At 41.8% G+C, this 15,864-nt stretch overlaps 1 protein-coding gene across 3 annotated transcripts in view; it reads right to left on the bottom strand.

Annotated features, from left to right (window-relative positions):
- The window catches only part of CREB5 (cAMP responsive element binding protein 5), a 403,426-nt gene that overhangs the window by 331,755 nt on the left and 55,807 nt on the right, over positions 1-15,864 (bottom strand). The gene's annotated exons all lie outside the window — the stretch shown is intronic.

The raw sequence follows: 15,864 nt of genomic DNA, 5'->3' as shown, positions 1-15,864 counted from the left end.
AATTGCTCGGAGCCCCTTTCTATGCCAATCCCCAAATTAGACAAGATAAACATGAACGCAAGCCTGAGTCCCGCCTTGCTGAAGTTCGCCAGGCTTTCTGCCGTCTGCGCTCCTATTGTTTGCCTGAGTGTAGATTTATTGTACTTTGAAGAAAAATGCCATGGGGCTGTTGCAGCAGAAATTCTGCCTCTGGAAAACCACCTGGACTGTGTTATTACCCGTAAGACTGCACCTGAGCAAGAAGATTCCAAAGCAAAGCTCACACCTGTCCTTTGGAGCTGGCTACTTAGAAAAGCAAGGGAGGGGACAATAAACAGGGTTAGCACCAATGTGGTGACCAACCTGAGCAGCGGTCCAATAATTCAGCCACGATCACCCTGCCAGTCTTCGGATGTGGGAGAAACCTTATGTTATAGTCTCTGTCCCATGTTACATTCCAGTGTGCTCCCTTCTTATGTAGGGAGTAGGCTCTAAGGTAAGTTTATTGGGCAAAAATTGAGCGTCATCAAAATTACCTTTACAAGTCTTCCCTAAAACTGACATAAGTACATACACACAGTTTCATGGTCACTAACCTACAGTAACATAAAACAATGCTTTTTGACAAAACAAAGGCGTTCATTATAGGAACATCCTCAAATGACTCCAGAGATGTTCACAGGTTTTTGTGGCTTTTTTACACAAAAACATTTTTTAAACATCAGAAAATACTATGGAAATTTAAGTTTCACAATCTAGACCATTTTCTAAATCTTACTTTTTGCTAATTTTAGAGTTGAGTTTAAATAAGCTACATGGGCTGCTGATGGGACATGGCTCTATCAGGGGACTAAAAACTATTGCTTTATCTCTGAAGCACAGGAAGGATATTGCTTCCTTAAAATGATGTCTGTAGGTGATACCAAAGGAATCGCAAGTCACCTTTACCCTGGAAAGAGGGAACCCTGCTTCTACTCCAGAAATAGCTACCCTTCCTCCAAGGAAGCTTTATTGTCTTGCAAAAAGCCCCAATGCTATTCTGTTGGTCACTATACCCTTCCCCCAGACACGAACAGACTTTCTTTGGGGAATAGGTGCATGCTTTCACTTTCTGAAAGGCAGAGCAGAAAGACTTGCCTTAGATAACACTCCTAGTCAGATATTAAAGAACAAAACAAATTTACACACACAAACTCTTCTTCACGCTGCCTCCTCATTATTCAATTTTTACTAAGTACTACCCTTTCCACTCTCTATGTCTGGAATGACAGCCCACTCACCCATCACCTACCAACACAGTAACTTAGCATAATTTTACAGCTTTCCTGGATCAGGCACACACTGTGTAAATTACTTTATTACATTTAGAATAAGCGAAAAACACAAATATATTTAGAAGAAGCTTCCCACTTATCCTTGTCTGAGGAGAGTCATGAGTAATTAAAATAACTTCTCAAATCTCATTATTCATTTGATTTTGCCATCACTTATCACAGAGCATCTCTCCTCTCCCCTGTGAAGGCTGACTTACATCTACGCCTCAAAATAAAGGGTTAGAAAGTGATTGTGATCCAAGATAGAAAAAAAACCAGAGTAATTGGGTTATCCATTAATTAAACATGCTTTGTTTTTCTAGTAAATTTTCAATGCTTTCCTGGAACATTTCTGTCTCTGTGACCATGATCTACTTAACTACTGCCTGATCATTTAACTGCTTTGGACCTCAATTTCTCCTTCTTTACAATAAGCCTATGAACATAATCTTCAGCTCCTTCATTTTTTTTTAAATTAACATATAATGTATTATTTGTTTCAGGGTACAGGTCTGTGAATCATCAGTCTTACACAATTACAGCACATCCCCTCCCCAATGCCCATCACCCAGCCATCCCCCTCCCCTCCAGCAACCCTCAGGTTTTTTCCTGAGATTAAGAGTCTCTTATGGTTTGTTTCCCTCCTGATCCCTTCTTGTTTCATTTTTTTCCCTCCCTATCCCCCACAGCCCCCTACCTCTCAAAATTCCTCATAACAGAGAGATCATATGATAGTTGTCTTTCTTTGATTGACTTATTTCACTTAGCATAAAATCACACTGGTCAGTTGAGAGGCCTATAAGACATGCCCGAATTATGGAGGAAGGTCTTCATATTTAAGTGTGTGGTGTTTGGAGGTGGGGTGGGGGAGGTTCTGTGAGCAAATATTACCAGTACTAACAATACCAGTACTAACATTAACTCTTCCCTATTAAAAAAGACAATTTGCTATAAGGTGAGTCTTTCTCAGCTACCACATAAGAGTTTTAGTTGCTAAGGTAACCAAAGAATGCCAACACTAGTAACTACTAACCAATATTAAGATTACCTGATAGTAAAACGGGAAAGTTCCATATAAATATATTTATGGCGTACAGCTAAAAGTAGTAATTAGTGATAATAATTAGATTAGTGCCTAATGGAATTAGATTAGTGCCTAATTAATGGAAGTGGTCAAGATTGGAAGTGCCACTACTGAAGGTTAAAAGAGATTCATCAATCCAAAGTGAGGAAAGAGCTCAGTCAAGCCCTGCCAGGTAAGGGTGGAAAGAAAGCATTTTTCTACCATAATCACAACTCTACTCCAAACCCTACTTCACCAAAATGCTGACTTTCCCCACAAATTCAAGCCTATAATGGTAGGAGTTCAGCATTTCTGCTTGATATCACCATTAGCTGCTTTATCTTAATTATTAGTTACCATGGGCTGTAACCAAGGTGTAATGTACACATGAGCCGCAGTGAATACCACCAAATTATTCTACAGTGTTGATGCTTGAAGAAAGAATAAGCTCCAGGCATGCAGATTTACTCTGCCTTACTGAGCCCTCAGAGTATGGATATTATATTTAGAGGAATATGACTAATCTGAGAAACATAGTGAGATTTCAAATAGTTTAGATTTCCGTCATCAATATATTCAGCTGGCGATCACTATCATTTTACTATTTTTTTTTTTTTAAAAGATTGTATTTATTTGACAGAGAGAGACACAGTGAGAGGGGAACACAAGCAGGGAGAAGCAGGCTTCCGCCAAGCAGGGAGCTCAATCATAACCTGAGCTGAAGGCAAACACTTAACAACTGAGCCATCCAGGAGCCTCTACCTACTACTGTATTTTTTAAACATGAATGAATTGGTATCCATTTATTACACGCTACGGATGCCATGGACCAAATGCTTTGGCAACACAGCGTTGGAAAAAAAGTCCCAAGGTAAAACGGCAGTTGCTAAAATAAAATGGGCTTAAGTGATTAATAAAGTCTGAGGTGAGTGGGTGTGTATATATAAGTGTGTGAACCTCAACTGCTTTATTTTGATGCACTGCGGTTCCCACATTTCGCCCTCTGCAAATAGCACGCCCTTGCTCATTCCTTGCCGCGTGGGTGTTTGCGATAGTTTTACTAAATGGTACCACTCTACCACACAGGTTTCATTACTTTTATCAACTAGTACGATCTGGTCTGATGTATTAGTGAAGGACCATTGGCCTATTTTTATGGCCTATTATTAAAGTTCTTTCCTAGCAAATAGTGTAATAACTATTCTCTCAACAGACTCCTCTGAAAGACCTGCAAATACTCTTACATCATCCATCAAGTGGGGTAAATCCCCCAGCCATGATTTTGGCCACGTTGTTCTGCATTAAGACCTCAGAAGTCAGGCCTCATCCTCTGATTTCCCATTCTGTTGTTTTACCAGCTGGGACATTTTAATGGACCGAGTTTTGTTTGGCAATTGCCATACCCCAGGCTGCACTGCATCGAGCTGACGTGGTAGGCGTTCAATAAATATTTGTGGAATGGATAATGAATCCTGAATCATCATAATAAACCACCCCAAACAGCGTGCCTTTTCTTCACTCCTAAGGCAGTGGTTCTCAAGCTTTTTGGCCCAGAACCAAGTTTTCAGCAAGGCAAGAGGTTGTGCAGACCCCTTATTCCCCCTATTCTCGGTCAGGATCAGAGAAGAAGTTTCACCAGAGTTTGTGGGGAAAAAAAATGTTGAAATGGCTTTTGGTGAAAACAACGAGACGAGGCTAGTTTTCATTAAATGTCACGTGCAAATGTATTCGTTCATTATAAATTCAGTCTGTTAGTATTGCCATGGATAGTGAAGCCAGTAAAGTCCAGCCTGTTAGCCATGGACTGGCTCCTTGTTATCCCCACAGAGCACCCATTGAGAAATACTGAGTGACCCCATACATTTGGTTAGATACAGTCATAATTGTGGCAGACACTGTCTAATCATTTAGGAGTTTCTAAATAGTTCTATTTTTTTCTTCCTCTTCTCCAAAGTTCAGATTCAATGCTCACTTAGACCAAATGCCTATGAGTCTAATTTCCCTTCAAATTTTTGGAAAACAACACAAAACCCTAATAATAAACCCTAATAGTGCATACAGTGAGTAGAGGTTTTTCCTAGTTGACAAGGAGATGACAGGCTTGATTTACAATTCAAACCCTCAATTGCCACTGGATTCCTTGGCCTTGAAATGAGCAAGAATCTCTTTCATTGTTCAGCATTTGACCCCACAAATTCCTCCTGGTCTAAAATGGGAAATCTTCCACAATGGCTGACGCAATCCATTCAAATGCTTTGCCGGGCCTTTAAAGATATACTTGGAATTACCATTTTATGAAAGGCAAATATTGCAAAAAAACAAATGTTACTAAAAACTTGGAGAATCTGCACCAAATACCGTAAATATGTATTTTAAACAAGGGCAACAACAGAGCTCAAAAGGAAAAGAACCCCGTCATCTCGGTTTGTTGAAATCAGCCAGGAGTGCAGCTTCCCTGTCTACATCATAGTTACTGATCCTTAGTTACCATCCAACTCCAATCTTTGATCTCCAATCTTAGAACGGCACAAATTTCTTTCGAAAACAGCAAATGGAGTCATACAGTGATGCAGGATTTGGAATATTAAGACACTAACACTGTTGTTTTCACCTGAAAATCCTTATGCACTTTTTTCAACACAGAAAGTTATGGAGACTTCAAAGCTACAAACTGAAGTTGTGCATATAAATGAGCACTAATAATAATACTGACACGTCCCCATCAGCTATGCCGTTTTTAAGCTAACCATCAATGCATGATAGATCTGAAGGGGGCGGGGCTCAAATTTTAAGAATGATGTTAACATCTGTCAGCATTTATTGGCTTACTATGAGTGTGGAAAGAGCCTTCTTGTCAGGACTCATGTGAAAGAGACCTCACTACCTTGCGGAGGTTACGAGACTGCAGAAGGGGTTTTAGAGGGGAAAATAAGTCCTTCCTAAAGTGCCAAGGACAGCTTACAAACAGGAGCATCCCGAGTTAGTCACACTGTGTGGGAGTCCAGATCAGTCTTTTTTTTTTTTTTTTCTGAAAACAGAAGTTGCTTATTAACTAAATTAGTTAACTGCACAGCAAATTTGTACTTCGTGTTTCTGAGGGGGAAAAAAGCAAATATTTCTCTCAATGTATTGGCCAGAAAGGCAAACAGCCTCACATGACAACAATAAATGCACCAAAAGCACGCTCTAAATTATTTTATTCTGAGATGTCTGATTCTACTTTAACAGCAAAGAGGCAGGATGGTTTTCCCAATGCCTGCCTAGCTCCTGGAAGGGAATTGTATATTCAGTTTGGGGGTAAGAACTTTCTTTCTTTGTGAGGGACATTGTTATCTTTCATTACCTTATTCACTCATCTGTAAAACAGGACCATTTCAGTAAAACACTGTAAAATCAGACCATTCAAAGACCTATCGTTGGAAAAAGTAAGCCACAGAAGCTAACTGCAAAATGACACTAAAGTAAATCCTTTTATCTCAAATATACTTCTAGTTTTCTAACCTTAATATCGTAACTTCAAACAGAAAAATAAACACCCTTTAAGTCCAAGAAAATCAATTATTTTGTGTGTCTTTGTGTCTCTCTCTGCGCTTCTGTGTGTATCTCTCTTTTCTTCTGTGTATATCTTTGTTCTCCAAAACTCTCTCTTTGTGCTTATTGCTCTGCGTCTCTATTTGTCTTGTTATGTACATCTTTCACTGTCTCTCTTTGTATGTCTGTCTCATATACACATGAACATGCACACGCACACATTTTATCAGATGTGTTCTTACATAGCCTCACTGGTAAAAAGATCTAGTATGCTTGTTTCCTGTCTCAGTGTTATTCTTGAAGTGGGCTTCAGCTAGAATCTGAATTTCATTGGGCTATTATTATTTGCAGCTGTGTGACCTTTTTCACACCCACACCACCCCCCCACCCCAGCTTTTAAAGTGACATTTCAGCCCTCAAGCTTGAAACGCCTTGAATGCTGCAATTTTCAAACCAGATTTACACCGGGAACAAGAGTGACAGTGGGACCATACCTTCTACACGAAAATTTCAACAGAACTTGGCGAGACTCGTATGTGTTGCTGGGCGGTCTACAGCTAGAACTCTTCCCCGGAAGTCCTAAACTTGACACATACTGCTCCGGTTACATATTACCCTTCCATTCAAACCAGCAAATCACCACCCTTAAAAGACATTCACTATCCCCTGGTCCTCCCAAAGTTCAGATCTTACACCTGAATCAGAAACTTCGTTAGGATTACTTCATACAACAGCATCATGCTACGCTAAGGAGTTGTCCAAAGTCCCCTTTGAACTAGGTCCACTGTTCCCAGGAGGAAGTTTTCCAAATAGCTTTTGTCTCTGGAAACTCACCCAGGCTTTACTTCCGGAAGGAGGCCCTACGAGAAGAGTGTTGGGGGCTCACGTCCTCTCATGTACTTCTGAAGAGGTTTGTGGTTTTATTTATGTGGCGCTTATACTGTGTATGAAAAAACATTCCAGTGGGATTGGGTTTTCATATGTTAGATTCCTCTTTCTTTTTTCTTTCTTTTTTTTTCAAGTCTTCCATATGTTTCTTTGGGTATGAGGCCTCTTTTCATAGTTGCTGGCTAATTTCTACTTATGTTTTGCATAATCCTGTCTTACAGCTTTCCTATCTACGGGTTCAATAGTTCAGAATGTATTTGCTAAGCATCGGTGTTGGGCATTAGACGTGCAGAGCTGAATAAGACACTGCAGTGCTGGTGTCTGTCCCTGAGAGTGGGAGTTTAGGTCCTATTCCTCTTCTTGCTCCCATGAAGCAGAGCTTTTGCACGTGTGTGGTTTTTTCTCATGTTTTGTTGTTGTTGTTGTTTTTCCTTTTTTTGGCTTTTTGTTTGTTTGTTTGTTTTTGCAGGACAAACTCCATCTCAAAAAAAAAAAGTTATTTGTCATGGGTGTGGTTAACAAAACACTAGGATAGAGAGTCTCAGGAAATATTAAATGTAACCAAATCACTTGATTTGTTTCTGAGGACAACCTCGGGAGACATGCTGAAGGCAGCAAACTCCTCCTGTTTACCTGCTCCCACTATGAATACATGAATACACTAAAAGGAAAAAAGTTAAATTGGAATGTGAGGTGATCTAGGGTTTAGTTGACATTGTCATCTTTACCTTTCCAGAAAGTCTGCCACTGCAATTTAAAACACTTGCCCCCTGAAATCCTGAAAGGAAAAACTCTAACAGCAAAGAGATTAAATGCAAAACTAGATCTCTTTTTTCTTTGAATCAAAAGCGGCTTGCCTATCGAAAATCAGGAAAAAGTCAGCAGTATAGATTTTTCTGCTCCTTTCTTGCTCGACTATAGTAAAATCTGCCTTTTTGAAATTAGAACACATCCCAAGTAATTCTGCTCTGCCTCAGGGTAGTTTTTAAGACATTCTGGGTACATTGGTTTTTAAACTTTTTATAAACAATGAATATTTTTAAATAGCCTAGAAAATCACAAATTTCTAGTTGGTTTTCTTTGTTTACATTCAAGTGATTTTTATGGGGTAGAACAGTTTCCTTTGTATCTCTGTTCTATATAAGTATCCTTGTATCTCCAAGCAATTCTATAGGGTTCGTCCACCTGAGGTATGAGCTGAAGTAATACTTGAAACCTTGAGCTTGTGCATGAATCTGAACTACAAAATGTGAGACTGTATATAAACACAGTGGTGGTCACACCGGACCTCTCTACATTCTGCAGGGCCTGGCAAGAGGCTATTTCATCATAAAATTACGACTACTGACCTACTATTAAAAGACATTTGTGAATGACCATATGGAACAAGATACTTTTGCTCTTGACTCCAACAGAAAGCTGGGCGTTCCCCCGGTCGGGAGTTGTGCTCGGAGCCCGCCATATCTCACAGTGTCATATACAAGGTCAAAATATGCTCAGAGAATTGCTTCAGATTCCTAACACACTGTATTTCAAATGTCAAGCCTGTAAACATCTGACAGTACTAGCAGGTCACTTAAAGGCCATGTGAAGGCAAAACCCTAATGTCAGCTCACGGTGCTGCCGTCACTTGAATGGGGGTGCCTTTCTGAATACTAGCAAAAGGCACTAGCAAATACCTTTTGAATACTAGCAAACGGTTTTCATCTGTGTTCCCAGAGAAGGCATCTTTTCTTTGCATGGTCTGGTAAGGGGATGCAGAAATATATGAGGCCAGTTGTTAGTTGCCACCATTCCTAGGGGTCCCCACTGGCGTTTAACGGGTGGAGGGCAGGGCTCGGAGGTATTCTGCAACGTGCAGATCTGATAGCACAGTGCAGCACTCAAGTCTCCCGACCCTACACTGACGGTGCAGGCTCTGCAAGAGTAGCAATATTATGAGCACCACGGCCCCCTGGCCCATGCCACCCCCAGTCCACAGATAAAAAGGAGGTAAGAGAATAGTGAGGAGTGAACGATAAAAACAAACCCAGCACACACTAGAAGAAATGAGCACAAGGGACTAAATGTATATCCACCTCTCTATACTTTCCAAAGAGCTCCTAACAACTCAAACACAGTTACGCTTAGGATGGGGCTAAATTCGATGCCAACGAAAACGTTATGAATATTCAAAAAAGTGTGTGAAATTCTCATTCCCTCTCTGAGAGCAGCAGGGGTGGGGACTGTTGCTGAAATTTGAACGAAGCATAAGCATACCCTTTCAGGTTCAATCCACAGAGCAGTCAGATGAGTAAGCTGGTAGAAGAAAAAAAAAAAAAAAAGCCTAGGTTTTTGGTTTTTTTTTTTTAAATAAAGTACCTGGTTTGGCTCCCTACAGTCCCCACTCTCCAGTTAACTTGCCACACTGTTTTAAGCAGTGTTGACTCAACAGAAGCAAAATAAAGCATTGGCCCAAGGTGGAAACAGGGCTCTTGCTCAGATGCCTTTTCACTCCTGATAATTGCCTGTTGATTTTATATTATTGCTGAGGATAGTCCTATCCAAAAGAGCATGTTTTTCTTTTCTTTTTAAAATTTAAGGACAGAACACCACAAGCTTCTAGATTCTGCTTTCACATTGCTGGTACCATCAGCATCAGCTCACAGCACACTTTTTAGGGAACACTGGCCTCCTAACCAACTTCCTATCAAGAAAATGAATTAATAAGCCTAATACACACACACACTTAATTTTTTTTTCTCTTGGCCTATTTTCGTACTGAGGAGTTGGGGTGTGTGTGTTTATATGTATATATTCATAAACACATTACAGAGATGATTTCATCCCCATAAACTGCTTCAACCCTCAAAACCGATGCCTCGTCCCTAATGTCATCCAGAGGAGAATACTGAGCTCGCAAGGGGCAGAATAAAAAAATCCAAGTCCGCCTCTCAGCACAAAGGCCACCACAGTTAAGGATCATTAAATTTGTATTTTAGAAGTACAGAAATAAGCTGTATTTTTTAAGGATCACTAAATCGTTTCCATGGGCTAGAAAAGTCCTTAATGCCTTTCTCAACTTCCTATTAAACAAAAGAGTCACTCACTAAAGCCTACAAATCCACTAAAACTCCCTGGAAAAAGGACACGGAAAGAAAAGGCCTTTTCCTTGGACCACCACCCACGAGAGGTTACGCTGTACCAGACTCCCAATTCATCAAAAGGTCCGAGCCATTCACAAACAAACGCAGGGGCCAACTCCTTCTTTCCCCCAGGGCTCGGCCCCCAGACAACAGCACCATTTTTCAGTCAACACTCCAAATCAGCACAGAAAGGGAATGCCCCGCTCTCCAAAACTGAGGGCCCCTCCCGAAGCATGAATGTGGTCTCTTTGCTCAGGAGGTGTAGGTCAGGCCCTGGGAAATACCCTGAACCTGACTCTTCCAAGAGAAAAAGTACAAGGGGGAAAGGGTGCAGGCAGCACCCAGAGGGGATGTGAGGGCCCCAGATCAGACATTTGCACTGAAAGCCTGGGGAAAAGGGAAAGGGGAGGGGCAAGTCCTCAAATCCACACGGGTAAACTACAGTGGCTCAGGAAGGAATCCAGGGATTTTTTTTTTTTTTTTTTAAGATTTTATTTATTTATTTGACAGACAGAGATCAGGGATCTTCACAAAGCATTGTTCACAGGCTGCTTCAGGGAAAGTGGCCTGTGGACAGTGATTGATTACCTGTCACGGAGAGCTTGTTCAAAAGTGATTCAACCTTGGCATGCATTGGGGGTAGGATCAGAATCTGAGGACACTGGTCTCATTCATTCATTCTTTCCTCGCACAGCTGCTGAGAACCTACCATGCTTGAAGCCCCAAGCTAGGAGCATCGGGGCTCCACCAAAATAACCTGTCCACTGAGCCCTGACCACCCAATAAGAAGGTGAGACCTGCCCAGAAGTCTACAGAGGAAGGTAGAATTCGAGGCCAAAAAGTCGTTTTAGCAAAGTTCAATGGGAGTCCTGAGGCCTTGAGAGCACAAGGCTATTTCATTAATTACATCAAACACCATATCATCTTTCACAGCTAAATATTTCTCATAATAGAATGCCAATTAAACATGCGTGTACATTACACACACACACCATGGAGTTTTCTCTTAACTAGGAATAAGATTTTTTTTTTTAAACTTAGCTTTCTTTTGCTTTTAGTTTTGATGAGTAATATTATATTATTTGTGGTAAACCTAATAATGTGTCTAGGGGACCAGATTTCACATCAGAAAGTTGATCATGAAATCTCAGTTTGTTGCTCACCAGCTGTGCGATCTCGGGCAGCTCAGTGCACGGTACAAGGCCAGCACTCCAACCCCTGAGCTACGGAGCCGGCCAAGTTATTTCTCGTTATTCTGAATATCGGACTGATATCTGAACATTATTTTCTCACTAAAAAAAGAGATTATAGATAGTATCGGCATGATCTGCCTCATAGGGACGCTGGGAGGATCCAAAGGATGATATCTGGGGAAGCAGTTGGTAAAGTGTAAAGCGTTGTATAATAAAAACAGTTACTGTTTTTATCACACAGTCACCTTGTAGGAAGCTCGTGGAGCTGCTTTGGTGCAAAGTTACACTGACACTTGACAGCATGTGTAAAGAGATTAAAGATTCTGAAGGGTGTTGAAGGTGATGATTAAAGGCAGCCTGACCTTCTACAATTCTCTGATAATCTAGCAATTATCAAGCAAAACATTACCTATGAGCCTTTTACGGGAAGGCTCCCAGGTAGAATTATTTTCTTTGTCTTCTAACTGGAGGCAAAGTTAGAGATGCTGAGAAATGCTTTGGAGTCGGTCTGTGCTCAAACCCTAGCTCTGCGACATACCAGCTGACCCATGAGCTTGGGCAATGGGTCACTTGACTCTGGGATAAATTTGGGTATTGCTGGTGGAGCAAATCACCGGATACCCTGCCCTGGGCTTGGCGGAGCCAGAGCCAAACTGCATATGAATTTGTTTATCTCCCCGGAACATTGCTCCTGACCACAGAAATGCAGGTAAAGGACTTTGCTGGGCAAGTCCACCCCTTCATCTGTGCCTGGTAATGCTGTTCTTGCAGTCCAGACTCCATTCACACTGAAGGCAGGAAAGAGTGGAGTTTGGAAGGCGCCCAGGGTAAGCCAGGAAACTCAGCATCTCCTTGTCAGTAGGTGCTTATAGGCTGAGCTGGAGTCTTTAGAAATAAGACCAGGAGAGATGATGGTGGTATCGTCTCCTCTCCACTTGGACTATCAAAAAAGAAACTGAATCTTCTTTTTGTTATTAAATTTTCTCTTGCAGATCATGTTTGTTTTTTTTTTAATCACCTTACTGCTTATTCCTAGTCCCTCTCTTCCTTACTTTCTCTCTCTTCTCTCCTTTTCCTTCCCCAATTACCCCATGTATCATTTAATAGAAGTACTTTGACTAAGGCATAGGCTGTGCAAGTGAGCTGTGGAAAAAAAATCTGGTCATATCATCCAGTTGGAAACGTGCACACATGATATCTCAGTAACAGCAACATTTCTTATCCTTGGGATGCTGGAGAGTCCAAAATGAACAGTCTGAGACTTCTATCCCTGAAAGCAGGTGGTCGCCTCCCAATGTGGAAAGGTCTGTATGTGTAGAAACCCTAACAAATTTTGAGTTGTTTAATGCTTGGGAAGAGTCAAATTTTTATTTAATAAAAATCTCTCTCCTGTGTACCACTACATACAATGGGTCAGGCATTTTTTATTTTTTGGGGGGGGGGCAGGCATTTTTAATCTCAAAAAAGCATTTTCCATTGAGGATGAAAGAAAACCTTGATTAGATACAGCTTTGCTTTATCTTTTCCACTGAGTACTTCTGTAGGAAACATGGCCAGATAAAGTAGTTCAAATAGGCGTCAGGATGGCAAAATTCCCAGTTATTTCCCAAACCCTCAGTTTTCCCATCCACCTTTGCATGCCTACATTCTGGTCTTTCCTAAGTGAAGGCATTATTTAAATAGTGACATCAAGCTAATGTTTGTAAGATGCCTCAAAGACCGTGAACACAAGTTGAAAGTAATAGTATCATCATTATTTCTTTATCTGTCCTCTACTGTTTCCAAAGAAACAGAAACAGCCACTTACACACACACACACACACACACACACACACACACACACACACTCCCCCGGACACCCAAGTTAACCAAACTCTCCCTCCTTCCCGTAAACCGCCAATCAGCCAGTCACCAGGCAAACAGCTCAAGCACCAGGCAAGGAAAACATGTTATTTTTCTGGGCATGCCTTAACTTCACTGTCTGCAAAACACAGCCCCACGGGGCACATCCCACACATCACGGGATTTAGGCTCTCCTCTCTCACTGGAAACCAAGAGTTACCCATCAACGCCTGCGGACACTGAGGTCAGGATTTGCCGGCATGTGCCCCGAAGTCCAAGCTCATCGATTCTCTAGCTTTCCTACCCAAACCGGTACTCACAGCCAAGCCATCTCTGCAAGGCCTCTCCTGCTAATAACGTACCAAAGAAAGCTCAGAGAGGAGTAGCATAAGCGAGGAAGCTCTTCAGAGAGGCTTAACCCCTAGCCAGCAACAGCCAGTGCGGACTTTGTAGAACGAAAGAATTTGCTCAATGTCAGCGCGAGGCAGTGAGTCAACCTGGATGTCTACGTGTCCCTGAAACAGACGGTTCAGTGAGCAAAGGCAGGGAAAGGAAAGAAAAACAAACGGCAAAAACCAGCTCCAGATAGCCCTTTAAAAATGAGGCTGTTGGGAGCCAAATCCCACAGTACACACAAACTACTTAAAAAGCACACCCCAAAGCAATCGTCAGGAATCTTCAGGCTACCCTGCCACGGGCCAGGGTCATGGACTGAAAGGTGACAATGAGACACTCCCAAGAACATCTGGTCTACTAAACCAGCACTGGGCCCTTCTAGACAATGGACAGCAGCCTCTGTCTTCCCTCATCAGATAACCCCAGATTCCCGTCCCTGGTCTGGCTGCTTCACGCAGACCACGGAGCACAAGCCTCGTCCTCCCAAGCCCAGGGCAGGGGTTAGGGTTTTAAGGCAGCTGCAAGAGCCACCCTCTTTCCTTATTTCCCCTGTCTTCCTGCAGGAGACTGGTCAGTCTTCCAGCAAATGCCTCTGGAGGACCTCGTTAGGTTCGTGGGTGGGGGAGGAGTGGGAACGGAGCCAGATGAGGTCCCTCTGCTCACAGAGCAAACGAAAGCAAAAACCACAAGCACACAAATCAAGTAAGTGAACAAGCAAAACAGCTGCACATTTGGGAAGTCCACTGAAAGAGACCTGAGCAATCTGATACAGAAAGGTGGACAGAGAAAGCTTTCCAGGAGGTACACTCAGGTCTCTCAGAGCAGACCACCTGGGTTCCAAAGAATGTCACAGAACAGCCTGAGGAGAGAAGCCGAGGGGAGTTCCAGGTAGAGGGGACTGCAAAAGCAAAGAGCTTGGCGAGTCTGAGGGACTGGAAGAAGGCTCATGACGCTGCAGGGTGACTGGTGAGGGACAGGGGGACCCAGAGTCACTGACCAGCAGACGGGCCTCAAATCAGCCAAGGGTAGGATTTATAAGATTTCTTCTAAGAGTTAAAGAAAACTGCTGAAGAATTCCAGGCTGTGGAGAGCGGGACTCTACGTAGTTAACTTTTCTGCTCCTCAATCCTCACGTGAAACATGAGGACCCTAATAACTTACTTTGGGGCTGTGGCAGGGGTTAAAGGCATCCCAGGACAAGACACAGGCCGAAACAGTGTAGATGCTCAGCTTCTCATAACCTAAACAGCACAGCCTTGCTCCTGCAACAAGGAAGACTAGACTCCCCACCCCCAGGTAAGAAGATTGTCCGAGGAGGGAGAGATAGATAGAATACACAAAAAAATAAAGAGCCCACCTTGGGATTAATTCTTTCAGTCACCATTTTAGTCACAGCCTGAGATCACACCGCCTGGTTTCAAACCATGGCTCTGTGACCTTGAGGAAGTAACTTAACTTCTCCGTGCGTGTTTCCTCACCCTTATGTGGAGATATTACCTACTTCATAGGCTTGTTTTAAAGATTTATATGTAGATACAACATAAATATATAATCATTCTTTATCCTATATGGAATATAGAATAATTTCTGGTATCTGGTATCTACTAATAAACATTATTAGCTGTAATTATAATAATAATAATTACTTTTTTTCTATCTGAAGGGATTCTGATTTGTCTTTTTAAAAAATTTTTTTTAAGATTTTATTTATTTATTCAACAGAGAGAGAGACAACAAGAGAGGGAACACAAGCAAGGGCAGAGCGAGAGGGAGAAGCAGGCTTCCTGCTGAGCAGGGAGCCCCACACAGGGCTCAATCCCAGGACCCGGGGATGCTGACCTGAGCCAAAGGCAGATGCTTAATGACTGAGTCACCAAGGTACCCCTTTTTTTTTTTTTTTGTCTTTCAAAAAAGACATTGAGGCCTTTTCAGTCCCATACAGCCAAATTTAGTACGATCTCAACTACTTTATTTACTTTTTCACTTTGACAACTAAATACCATATTTTAAATTTATTGGTTAAAAGAAGATTTTCACTGGCATGGAGAAAGTGCATCAAATATCATTTTTATCTCTCAGTAGGTTATATTTGTTTTATGGGTTCGGTTTTTACAGAGCTGAGTAATTATTTTAAATGTAAAAACTCGGTTTATCCGTTGAAAGTTGGTCAAGAAACTATGGCAATTGACAAATCATGTTTTATCTCAAGCTGTGAATTTATTCATAAAGGATACCTTGAAGGATAGATGTAAAACATTAACAGATTAACAGTGATTGCATTTGGCAATAAGGTTATACATTTCTTGTATTATTTTAAATGATTATTTATTTTTGAGAAAGAGGGTGAGCACGGGGGAGGAGGAAAAAGGGCAGAGAAAGAGGAGAGAGAGAATCTCAAGCAGACTTTGCAATGAGCGCAAAGCCCAACACAGAGCTCCATCTCCCCACCTGAGGTCACAATCTGAGCAGAAATCAAGAGTCGGCCACCTAACCAACTGAGTTACTCAGGTGCCTCCATGTTTTGTATTTCTCTA

This window comes from Mustela lutreola, chromosome 4 (assembly GCF_030435805.1).
Source record: "Mustela lutreola isolate mMusLut2 chromosome 4, mMusLut2.pri, whole genome shotgun sequence".
Taxonomy (NCBI): Eukaryota; Metazoa; Chordata; class Mammalia; order Carnivora; family Mustelidae; genus Mustela; species Mustela lutreola.
This window is presented reverse-complemented; position numbering and strand designations above follow the sequence as displayed.